Here is a 12,537-nt window from a genome sequence, read left to right on the forward strand (position 1 = left end):
CCCCCCTACCCCCTCTCCCTTACCTCTTCCCCCCGCCCCTCAACTGCGGCGGATGCCCCGACCTCTCCCACCCCTCCCATCCTCTCTCTTTGCTCCAGCAAGGCCACCGCTATCCCTCCAGTCTGGTGGCCAAAATGGTCCCTGCCGACCCCCTCCCCGCTTGAAAGCGGGATTGGCCTGGGTCTCTGGTCCTCCGCAGGGCGGAGAGGTCCCCACAGCAGCCACGCTTCCTCCCTTGGCTGTCACGCTGAAGATCTCTTCAGCCCCCGTCCCTTTCTTTCTGTGAGTTGCCCCTCTCCCGAGAGATACTTGAGAGTCGTCGGGGCTGTAGCCTCCACGTTGGTAGGCTGCCGCGCAGCTGGGTGTCCGCCCGTCCGCTTGCACATGTGTGCTTTGTGCCCTCGGAGTTGAGACATTCCTGAAACGTTTCAGTTCTGTCCAAGTGGTTTCGTGCCGCACAGCATCGGCTCTCTGATAAATGCACGACCGCAAACCTGGCAGCTGCGCCGCTCTTCAGGTAGGGGGGAGTTTGTTCCACCCGCAGCCACTGCTTATCTCAGAGACCGTCCTACAGGCGGCAGGGCCAAGCTGACCTTTTGCGAATTGTTTATCCGCGGGTCACACAGTGGTTTTTCGAGCTGATAGGCCACCTCTTTGGTTCTTGTAAACACTTTGCAGTATGAGGTTTTCAGCCTGTAAATCGTATGGGCATAAAGTCATCAAGACTGGCGTAACCTTGAGTCGACATGATAGTCCTGGGAGGCTTGTTTTCCATGAGAACATTCTACTGCTAACATCCACAGGAAACCCCCTTCCCCCATTTGTAAGTATTTTGTTTCTTTCGGTCAGTACATTTTAAGGTTTGCAAGATGAGTATCAGTCTAGAACACTGTATTTTTAAGGGGCAGATAAAGGCAAGGAAGGAAAAACATCTTAAGATCTGCTTGGCCAATAGTAGCTTCAAAGTCAGCTATTCGAATAATCAATTCATTCAAACAAAGTGGCAAGGGGGGAGGGGAATCACATATTTATAAAACAAATATGGATTTGAGTCATTTTATTCTTATTGGATTTATTGAAATGATCACAGAGGGATTAGAAACCCTCTTAATGTTATCAGCATTAACAGTATCAGATAGGGACACCCGATGGGACATTGGCTAGGTCTGTGTGTTATCCTATGGTGAATAACTTGGTTGTGTTTCTATTTTATGAAATCTGCTCTTGGTTGTAGTTTTTAGACTGATGTAGTTTTGACAACGAGTTTAAATATATTTTATAGTCTACTGTCTTATTCAGTATCATGCTGCCTCACATTTATTTCATAATTAATCTTAAGAAATTAAAAAAATTCTTAGTATTCAAGATCTTTTTGGGGGTATCAAGTTTACATTTTGTAAGTAATTAAAATTATGTTAAATATATTTTGTATTGCTCCAGGCTGTGGGTACTAGGTGCAGAAAAGAATATCACAGCTGTTGTCCTCAAGAAATATACTGTATAATGTACAAGATGTCAGCAACATTACTATAAAGTAACAATTATAATACCTTGTAATAATTGTGAATAGAGACATGCCTAGTGTAGTAAAGGAGTTTAGAGTAGGAGATGGTTAAGTCATCTTGGAGGTAGGTGGAGTTGGGAGCACACAGTAGAGTTGTAAAGGAAAATACAATTTTGCCAAGTATAGGAGGTGAGTAACTTTCCAAAAGGAGGAGGCAAGGAGGCATGAGAGAAACCATGACAGTTTAGAGAAGTCATTGACAATGACAAGGCAGTGTCAGTCAACATTGGCAGTTGACAAAGTCCATAGCATTGACATTGATATGGCTTGAATGCAGGGGTTAGTAGGGAAATGGTGGGAGATGAGGATAGAGGGTGGTAGAGGCCAGATGAGGGCATTGTAAGTAGACATCCTTAGCTGAAGGTGGATTGCAGGTGATGGATGAGAAGCCATGAATTGGATTTGTGTGTTACACCCTCACTCTGGCAGAGTGAGAAACAAACTGATAGGTCCTGGTCACCTATGGGAAGAAAGGAGGAGGAGTCAGGACTCTGAGGATTTGACTTGGTTCCATTGATTGGAAACAAGGAACACATAAATGGAAAAAATGATAAATTCTATTTTGGATATTTTGAATTTGAGAAAGCAATGGAACATCAGGTGAAGATGAAGATAGATGTTTGGACCTAGAGATGTGGAGTTTATAAAGGAAATCAGTACTAGAGAGGAGATTAATGGTTGAAGTTCTATTGATTTGGTTATGGTGAAATGACTCAGGCAAAGCCTCAGCATGATAAGAGTGGCAGCCAGATAATAGACTCTGATAAGTAACAGAAATAGGTAGACGAATAGCCTGAAAGAGATAGAGGAGTAGGGTTAGAAAAACATCAAGAGAGATGCTAAGGGTAGAGAGATTCTCAAATAGAAGAGGAACAATTTTGATTGCTGTAAAGAGGTATCAAGTAGGGAGAGGACTCCAGTGACCACTATCTATCCATAGGTGACTTTTTTTTGAGACGGTGTCTCTGTTGCCCAGGCTGGAGTGGAGTGCCACCATGGCTTACTGCAACCTTGACCTCCCGAACTCAAGTGATCCTCCCACCTCAGCCTCTTGAGTAGCTGGCACTACAGGTTCTCACCACCACGCTCAGCTGATTTTCTTTTCTTTTCTTTTTTTTTGGTAGAGATGGGGTCTTGCTATGTTGCTCTTGCTGTTCTTGAACTGGCCTCAAGCACTCTTTTCAACTCAGTCTCCCAAAGTGCTGGGATTACAGACACGAGTCACCGTGCCTGGGTCTCCTAGGGGACTTTAACAAGAACAGTTTTAATTGGTGGTTCAGAAATCAGTCTTCAGAAGATTGAGAAAGAATGGGTGATGATAAAGTAGACATGCTTGAGTGAGACTTCTCAAGAAAAACGAGGTAAAGAAGGACTAGAGCTATCACTGAGCAGTGCTTGTCAATCTTGGCTATATACTTGCAACCATCTGGGGAGCTTTTAAGAATTTTATGCTAGGTATAGTGGTATCCCAGCACTTTGTGAGGCTTAGGCAAGAGGACTGCTTGTGCCCAGGAGTTTGAGACCAACCTGGGCAACATGGTGAGACTCCCATCTCTACAAAAATAAAAATTAAAAAATTTGCCAGTCGCAGTGGTGCACGTCTGTAGTCCCAGCTACTTGGGAGGTTGTGGTGGGGGGATCACTTGTGATTATGCCACTGCATTCCAGCCTGGGTGGGTGCACGCGGTGTCTCATGTCTATAATTCCAGAACTTTGGGAGGCCAAGGTGGGAGGATCACTTGACCCCAGGAGTTCAATGCTGCAGTGAGCTATGATCATGCTACTGTACTGCAGCCTGGGTGACAGAGCTGTTTTCCAGGGGGAACTTCTATATCAATTGGGTTGGTGATAGAACCCAGATATCAGTATTTATTTCAACAGCTTTGTTTCATTGGCATATAATATACTACACATATTTAAAGTTTACAATATAATGTTTCACATATGTTTAGATCTGTAAAACTATCACCACGATCAAAATAATGAGCATAACCATCTTCTCCAACTTTCTTTGTGCCTCTTTGTAATTTTTCCTCTCATCCCCCCAGGAAACCACTGATCTACTTTCTGTCACTATAGATCACTTGAGTTGGTATTTTGTAATAGTTCTGTAAGCAACAGTGTGCAGGCACAGTTGAAAACCACTGCAGAAGGATATAATTTGAAGGAATGTTATGGTTGCTTGTTTATATATTTAATTTTTTTGAAAGCAGGATTTATTAAGAGGACAGAAAAACTCCCACAGTGGAAGGGGACTTGAAAGGATTGCCCATGGTTGCTTATTTACATGTATGAGGAAAGTGAGAGTAGAGGCAAGTTAGGAAGATATTTCTAGGAGATTCAGGAAAGATGAGATAATTATTAAACTAAGTCCCTGAGGAAATAGAAGTGAATGGAACTCAGAGCTTTGACCAGTAAGAAAGGAAGACAATTCTGGAAGCAACATCTTTGACAAAGAATACGATGTTAAAGATAGCCTGTTTCTTTGTTATTATCACTGAAGTTGTCATGCAGGGTCAGGACTGGTTGTTTAAAGTACTTCTGAAGTACTCAAAAAAAAAAAAAAAAAAAATTAGAGAGCATCTTAATATTGTAAAAATGGATACCCCTCAGAACAAAATTCTTAAATGGAGCCTGAGACCCCTGGCACTATCATGTAACACTTGTCATTTTTTTGGGAGGGAACAGATGGGATTAACAGTTTGACTATTTCTTATTGCTGACAGCCAAGTCCTGCCAGAGTCTTTTTGGCTCTCTGAGTTAGGCTGCATGTCTGCACTGAGGATAAAGAACATTTAACACTTGAAAATCTGATATTTAATGTTTCTTTGCTTAGAAGAAATCCTGCTTGCTTGCCCTTTGAATGTATGCCTATAATACACTGGAGGAGGAAATCATTTCTCTGTCTCCCAAATAAGATGGAGAAAAGCTGTGATTAGAAATTTTCAAAGGCCTGTTTTCTATCCTATACAAAGGTAATAACTATGTTCTTCTCACCGCTTTTTCCCCCCCTTTTTTGAGTTTCTGCCTCAGGATTTGCATGTAGATAAATTCTGAATCCTGCTGGTTCTGAAGTTTGAGTCCTCACCATGACGCTTACCTTTAGCAAGAATTGAAAACAGAATGGCTAATATCTGAATATTACTGGCATTGTACTTGATCACAGAGGTGGAGTGAAGAGTTTGTCAGATTGTCTTTGGAGTTCTGAAAATTTCTTTCATTGTGATTAAAGAATCAAAGTATGGTTTAACCTGGATAATACTTTGGCATCATTAATTTTGATGCAGCCTAAAAGAGTGGAAATATCAGCATTAGCATGTTTCTGTATATTGTTATTATAGTCACAGCAATTTTGTGACCATTATTTATTTTCTTACTTACTAATGTGATACACAGTCATTTTATGAAATTTGAGAAATTCAGGAAAGCATTAGTGGTAAATGACATTTTAATGCCCTACCCAGAGATGTTTATTGGTAACAGTTTGGTGAATATTCTTATAGGTCCTTTTAAATAGATATTTGCTTTTTTTGTTGTTTTAACACAAAGAAACTGTACTTTAAAAAAATTTTTTATTTTGGTACATGCTGTTTTGTCACTAGATTATTTTCACTTAATAGATTATTATTATTCTTTTTTGAATTGGAGTCTCACTCTGTCACCCAGACTGGAGTGCAGTGGCCTCTCCTGGCCACTGCAGGCTCTACCTGCTGGGCTCTGGCTATCCTTCCGCCTCAGCCTTCCAAGTAGCTGGAACTACAGGCATGCGCTACCACGCCCGGCTAATTTTTTGATTTATTGTAGAGATGAGGTCTCACCAAGTTGCCCAGGCGGGTCTTGAACCCACGGGCTCAGGCAATCCACTTACCTCAGCCTCCCAAAGCGTGGGATTACAGATGAGCCACTGAGCCCGGCAATAGATTATTAATGCTTATACAATTCAATAAAATATTGTTCTTTACAACATGTCATTTTGAACGTGTGTCTAATATGCTGGCATACAGTTCCATCAGTTATTTAACCACCATTTCTGCTTTTGAAAGTTTAAGCTTATTCCAAAAATTTTGAATGAATAGGTAGCAGTTAGCTTCTTCTTCTTTATTTTTTAATTTTAATTTAATTTTTTGAATTGGAGTCTTACTCTGTTGCCCAGGCTGGAGTGCAGTGTCACACTCAACGGCCACTGCAGCCTCAACCTGCTGGGCTCAAGCAGTCCTTCTGCCTCAGCCTTTCAAGTAACTGGAACTACAGGCACATGCCACCACACCCAGATAATTTTTTGATTTATTATTGAGATGAGGTCTTGCCAAGTTGCCCAAGCTGGTCTTGAACTCCTGGGCTCAGGCAGTCCTCTTGCCTCTGCCTCCCAAAAGTGCTGGGTTACAGGTGTGAGCCATCGCACCTGGTCTTCACTTCTATTTTCTTATTAATTTAACAGTTTAAAAATGTAAGTCCTTAATTTATTTGCATACATTTTAAATATAGAGTGGTGAGTTAATTATTTTAATGCTATTTATTAAACAATTATCTTTTTTCAGAGGTTTTAAATGCCAAATCATGTGTATATACTCTCTCTTTCTCTCTGTCCATCTATCTATCTATAGCTATATATGACTTTTTCTAGGGTTTCTCTTCTGTTTCACTAGGCTGTTTGATTGCTCTTCAGTAATTACAAACTACCTTAATTGTTGTAGCTTTTTAATGCATCTTTGTGGTTGTGTGAATCCCTATCATTATTTTTTTCAAAACATTTTCACCATTTCTCATATATTTTTTGTTTCTGATTATCCTAAATTCAGTTTATTAAGATCCTAAAAGAACTCCATGGCAACATCTAAATTAATTTTCTAGAGATAGCTGTGATAGCTCTACAATATTATCATCGTGTATTCAAGTCATTTTTTACGACTTAAGTAAGTTTTGAGTTTTCTTTGTGTAGTTTATAGTTTGTAGTTTTCTTCATGTGGGTTCTACCCATTTTTAAAGTGGTATTTTTGATATTTTAACTTGTTGATCTTATTGAGAATGGATCTTTTCTCATATTACAAAGAGGATTGTGCTGGCTTGGTGACTCAGCCTGTAATCCCGCGCCTTTGGGAGGCTGAGGTGAGCGGATTGCCTGAGCCTGAGGGTTTGAGACCCGCCTGGGCAACTTGGCGAGACCTCATCTCTACAATAAATCAAAAACTAGCCGGGCGTGGTAGTGCATGCCTGTAGTTCCAGCTACTTGGAAGGCTGAGGCGGAAGGTTCGCCGGAGCCCAGCACGTCGAGGCTGTGGTGGCCAGGAGCGGCCACTGCACTCCAGTCTGGGCGACAGAGTGAGGCTCCGACTCAAAAAAAAAGAAAAAAACAAATACAAAAAAACGAAGAGGATTGTATCTACCTGATGAAACATAGAAAGGTTGGTGATTTTCTTTTTATTTATTTTTTTGTTTGATTTTTGAATCAGAGTCTCACTCTGTTGCCCAGGCTGGAGTGTGGTAGCATGCTCATGGCCTCAACTTCCTGGACTCAGGCAATCCTTCTACCTCAGCCCTCCAAGTAGCTGGAACCACAGGCTGGCGCCACCACTTCCGGCTAATTTCTTTATTTTATTGTAGAGACGAGGTTTTGCCAAGTTGTCCAGGATGGTTTCAAACCCCTGGACAACTTGGTGAGATTTCGTCTCTACAATAAATCAAAAAATTAGCCGGGTGTGGTGGCGCTTGCCTGTAGTTCCAACTTCTTGGAAGGCTGAGGCAGAAGAATTGCCCGAGTCCAGGAAATTGAGGCTGTGGTAACTGTGGGCAGCGTGCCACTGCACTCTAGCTTGGGCCACAGAGTGAGACTCTGACTCAAAATAAATAAATAAATAAATAAATGAAAATGCCTTTAGTATTTCACAGTTGTGTATTCAAAATATTTATGTCATGTTAGGGAAATAGTCTTTTATTTCCTTAGAATTCTATCAGAGAGAGAGAGAAAGAGAGAGAGATTTTCATCTCTTTTTATGCTCTGGCAATTAAACTTTTCCTTGGAAGGTTTAAAATAGTTTAGCTGACACCTCATCAACAGGGGTACCTGCAAAATGAACAGTTGTATATCTAACCCTGAATTGTACCCCACATCTTTAAAATAAAAAAAAAAAGAAAAGAAAATTTAAAAAATAGTTTAGCTGTAAAAACGTCTAAGCCTTTTTGGATAGAATACGATTTATAAAGATCTTAGTATATGCTTAAGTGCTTTCTAAGTATTTTGCATAATTAATTTTATTTAATCCCTATACAACTTTATGAGGTAAGGATTATTATTTCTATTCTACAGATAAAGAAACTGAGAATCAGAGGTTAAGATACTTGTTCAAAGTCAAAACCTAATTGGTGGTAGAGTACATAGAGTTTAAGCTCAATTACTAGCTGGTGTGATAACCTGTGTTTTCCAATTGATATCCTAAGTTTTTCCTGTTAGGACTCTTCATCCCCCTATTACTGAAAAGGAAATGTAATCAATTTATTTGAGCATCTTATTAAGTATTTTTCCTTTTTGCACAATTAGTTTCAAGTTTTCTTAACCCTATCATAGTTACTACTGATCTGTTCTATGGTGATGTGTCATCTTTTCCTATTTTAATAAATACTGTGATCCGGTGCAAGGTAGGATAGGATAGGGGAACTTAAAATTGATATTTGCATAATGTACTTAATATAATTCACATTTTAATTTGTTGGGTGTTTAAGATCAGTTTGCATTCCTGAATCCTGTTTGAACCTTGTAAAGAATGTTAAATGCACCACATATGCAAGATTAGTGAATTTTAGGAACAGTACTTTTCCATTTTAGTTTAAAATTTGTTGTTGTTGAGCTTTGTATCAGGGTAGCCTTTCAGTAGTAATGTTATGTGATATTTGTCTGGTGTGTGTTTTCTTGAACAAAGAGTCTTTTGATTCGTTGATGAACATTAGTTGCTTTCTCATGTAAATGCATAGAATTCATCCAGTTATTTGCACTTGACTTAATGAAACATTGTGTATGAATTTTCTGTCCCTTCCCCCCCACCAAGTCCAGGTCTCCTTCTGTTGCCCATGATGAAGTGCAGTGACACAATCGTAGCTCAATGTAGCCTCAGCCCCTCAGCCTTCTGGGTTCAGGAGGTCCTTCCTCCTCAATAACCCCCGCCCCCAAGTAACTGGGGACCACAGGTGCTCCTCACCACGCCCGTCTACTTTTTTTAATTTCTTTTGTAGAGATGAGGTCTCACTGTGTTTCCCAGTTTGGTCTTAAACTCCTTGACTCAAGCAGACCTGTCGCCTCAGCCTCCCAAAGTGCTGGGATTATAGGTGTGAGCCACTCTGCCCAGCCTACGTTTACTATCATATAGAGTATGTATAGGCTTGGAAATTTAAGAAAATAATATAAACCTTGAAAATGCTTAAATTGGGCAAGCAATTATGAACTCTGTACATATCTTTTTGAACTCTTCTTTTTTCCCCCTTTAAATGTAAATTAACATTTAATTAATTCAGTTAAGCCTTTGGTTTTCATCAACACATGAAGACACCACCCCCTCCCTTCTTCCTTTAGGGACACAAAAAGTTGCCAATCTAACCTCTTGAAACTTGCCAGACACTATACTCGATTTTGATCTTTTGAGATTCTTGCTGATTTGTTATAGTGGTGGTGTTCTGGGTAACAAGGCAGCCCCCAGAGCAGTGCACACTTTAGTACTTAAGAAGAGAGAGAGACATTATTTTGAAAAATTATGTAACTTCAAGTTGGTCCTGATGATGGAAACAGAGAGGAAGGTGGACTATTTTAGAAATGGGTGGGGGAAGAAAAGAAGGTAAAAACGTGCAAATCGAATACGTTGTTTGGATAGGTGTAGAGAACGGAAAGAATAATCATCTGGATGGTAGAACCAGAATATTCAAGTCAGTAAGGTCAAGAAGTAGAGTTTCAGAAAGTAAGATGCTTGCTGCAGGTTAAAGAAAAAGAAGTGTTGAGAAAGCTGATAGATTTGTTACTTAAGTTCATGGAGAGTAGATGATGAGAACCAAATTTCTACTGTAAAGGGAGTTAAGGAATATGGTGATAATGAGCAATTGGATTGCCTTAGTCTGCAGCCTCGAGTCCAATCTGGGCAACATGGTGAGACCTTGTCTCTACAATAAATAAAAAAATTAGCTAAGCATGGTAGTGCGCGCCTGTAGATCCGGCTACTTGGAAGGCTGAGGTGGAAAGATTACCAGAGCCCATCAGATCGACGTTGGGGTGTTCATGCGTGTGCCACTGCACTGCAGCCTGGGCGAGGGAGTGAGACTCCAACCCCGCCCCCCCCCCCAAAAAAAAAGATGTTGTCTTTCATAGTAAGGAAACAGACTTAGAAAGTTTAAGCAACTTGCTAGAAAGTGGCATGAGTTTTTTTTGAACTTAAAAGTCTGCATTCTTTTTGTTATGCTCTATTGCTTCCTCTATTTATTGAACTGTATTAAAACACTGTAGAGGGTTGTAAGAGTAACGTAAGGTGTGATTCCTTACACCTTAAATTGTAATTATGCTTGCTGTAGTTTATGTTAACAATATTTTTTTTTTTAAACTTTTTTTTTTGAGTTGGGGTCTCGCTATCACTCAGGCTGGAGTGCAGTGGCACGATCACGGCAGTCACAAACTTCAGGGCTCAAGCCATCCTTCTGAGTAGCTGGGACTACAGGCGTGTACCACCATGCCTAGCTAATTTTAAATTTTTTGTAGAGATGAGGTCTCACTATGTTGCCTAGCCTGGTCTCGGACTCCTGGGTTCAAGCAATCCTCCTGCCTTGGTCTTTCAAATTAACAGGTGTGAACCATAGTTCCCAGCCATAAGATATTTTTGTAAATGGAATCCTTTTAATAAGCTTCCCTACCATACTTATAGCTAATTTTTAACAATTGCCATTATTTGGTGATGAGTTGTTTTTGTTTTTTTTTTACCCATGGTACTAATAGGTTGTGGGGGAAGGAAGGACAGGCCAAGAAAGCATATCAAGGTAAATGAGACTTAGGTAGCTTCTCAGAAAGGCCAACCTCTTCATGGAAGTCATATTGAGCTGGTCTCAAGATGGTGTAGATTCTCTTCATGTCACCAGATTTTAAAGCTCTAAAGAGCTTTTTATAATACAATGTGATTTATTGAATTTGGACTCCATCAATCAGGAACTAGTTATTGGCAAAAGGATCCCAGCAGATTTTTTGTTTTTTTGTAATACACTCTTTCTTCAGGAACAATGCATAATTGAAAAAGAAATGCTTAAAATAGTTTAGGGATTAAACATTCTTATAGGATTTTCAAGTACCTTGGGAGAAACCAAGATAGAAATTTTTTGCTATGCTAATTTTAGTCTCGTATTCAGCTACAAAGCAGCATCTAGGTTACATTTTGTTATACTACTGTAAGACAATATTATTGAAAATTGTTTTAAGAATAATTTTATAATTCAGCCCCTGCTAAAACAAATATGCTGTTAGCCCAGTTAATATGAATTGATATGATCATACTGGACTATTTTCTGTTTCGGTTACTATTAATTTTTTTAAACCAAGACAAACAGCTATATTAATAAAATCTGAATTTCTGATTGGGAAGAATCATGTAGAGTTTTATACAGTCACTATATGTTGCTTTTATTGTTATGGCCCTGTTCGCACTTATCGCCACCATTTACTGTGTTCTCTTGCATTTGCTCACTTGCCTCCATCTTTGACCCTGCCATTTTCTATTGAACATCTGGGCCACTCTTGGCAGACATTATTAATGGTTGAGAGCCTCACTCCAACTTATTAAAGGGTCGTGACTTGCTCTAAGACATCAACCCACAAGTTAATTGAAAGTTAGTTTTCTCAACATTTCTCTCTTCCCTTGTCCCCCACATTGCAGCAGGGAAAGCACTTAGAATGCAAAAAACTAAGGAATTCATGTAGAGCTGTGCTCTGGAAAGTGTGTTTCTGCATGTTATTATGTTTGGGAGGGAGAGAGGAAAGAGGGGTGACCAACAGCAAATGATTGAATGATGAGGTTTGCATTGGACTTTCTTTTACTTTCTCTTCATTTTCCTCATAGCATTTATTTTTACTGTTTTATTGCTCATATTCTGATTTACCTTGATTTGTTTCAAAAGGGATTAAGGGACACTCACTTCTGCTGAGTTTTAGGTTTACTTGTCTTTTCTAATAGACTGTGAATTCCTTAAGTCAGCTATTAATACTATGTCATAGCCCGGGTGTCGTGTCTCATGCCTGTAATCTCAGCACTTTGGGAGGCTGAGGTGGGAGGATTGCCTGAGCCCATGGGTTTGAGACCAACCCAGGGGACTTGGCAAGACCTCATCTCTGCAATAAAAAAATTTAAAAATTAGCTGGACATGGTGGCACATGCCTGTAGTTCCAGCTACTTGGAAGACTGAGGCAGAAGGATCACCTGAGCCCAGCAGGTTGAGGATGTGGTGTCTGTGAGCATGCCACTGCGTTCCAGTCTGGGCGACAGAGTGAGACTCTAACTCAAAAAAAAAGTAGCATGTCATGTTTATTTTTGTAAATCTAGTATCTAGAACACAGTAGACATTTAATAGTTTATGAATAAATGGATGATATTTAAACACCTGTAACACAAGAAGAGAAGAGCCGTTGGGCGTGGTGGTTCACGCCTGTAATCCCAGCACTATGGGAGGCAGAGACGAGTTGATTGCCTGAGTCTAGGGGTTCAAGACCAGCCTGGGCAACTTGGCAAGACCTTGTCTCTACAATAATTTTTTTTATAAAAAGTTCCCGAGTGTGGTGGTACACGTCTGCTTCTAGCTACTTGGAAGGCTGAGGTGGAAGGATCACCTGAGCTCCACAGATTGAGGCTGTGGTGGCCATGAGCATGCCACTGCACTCCAGCCTGGGTGAAAGAGTGAGGTTCCAACCATTTAAAAAAAAAAAAAAAGAAGAAGAAGAACCATATTAATTGCTGGATCCTAGC

At 40.1% G+C, this 12,537-nt stretch overlaps 1 protein-coding gene across 2 annotated transcripts in view; it reads left to right on the forward strand.

The window, feature by feature from the left end:
• The window catches only part of FAM126A (family with sequence similarity 126 member A), a 72,541-nt gene that overhangs the window by 647 nt on the left and 59,357 nt on the right, over positions 1–12,537 (forward strand). The gene's annotated exons all lie outside the window — the stretch shown is intronic.

Source organism: Carlito syrichta, unplaced genomic scaffold, assembly GCF_000164805.1.
Source record: "Carlito syrichta isolate Samal-C Ts95f unplaced genomic scaffold, Tarsius_syrichta-2.0.1 Scaffold308854, whole genome shotgun sequence".
NCBI lineage: Eukaryota > Metazoa > Chordata > Mammalia > Primates > Tarsiidae > Carlito > Carlito syrichta.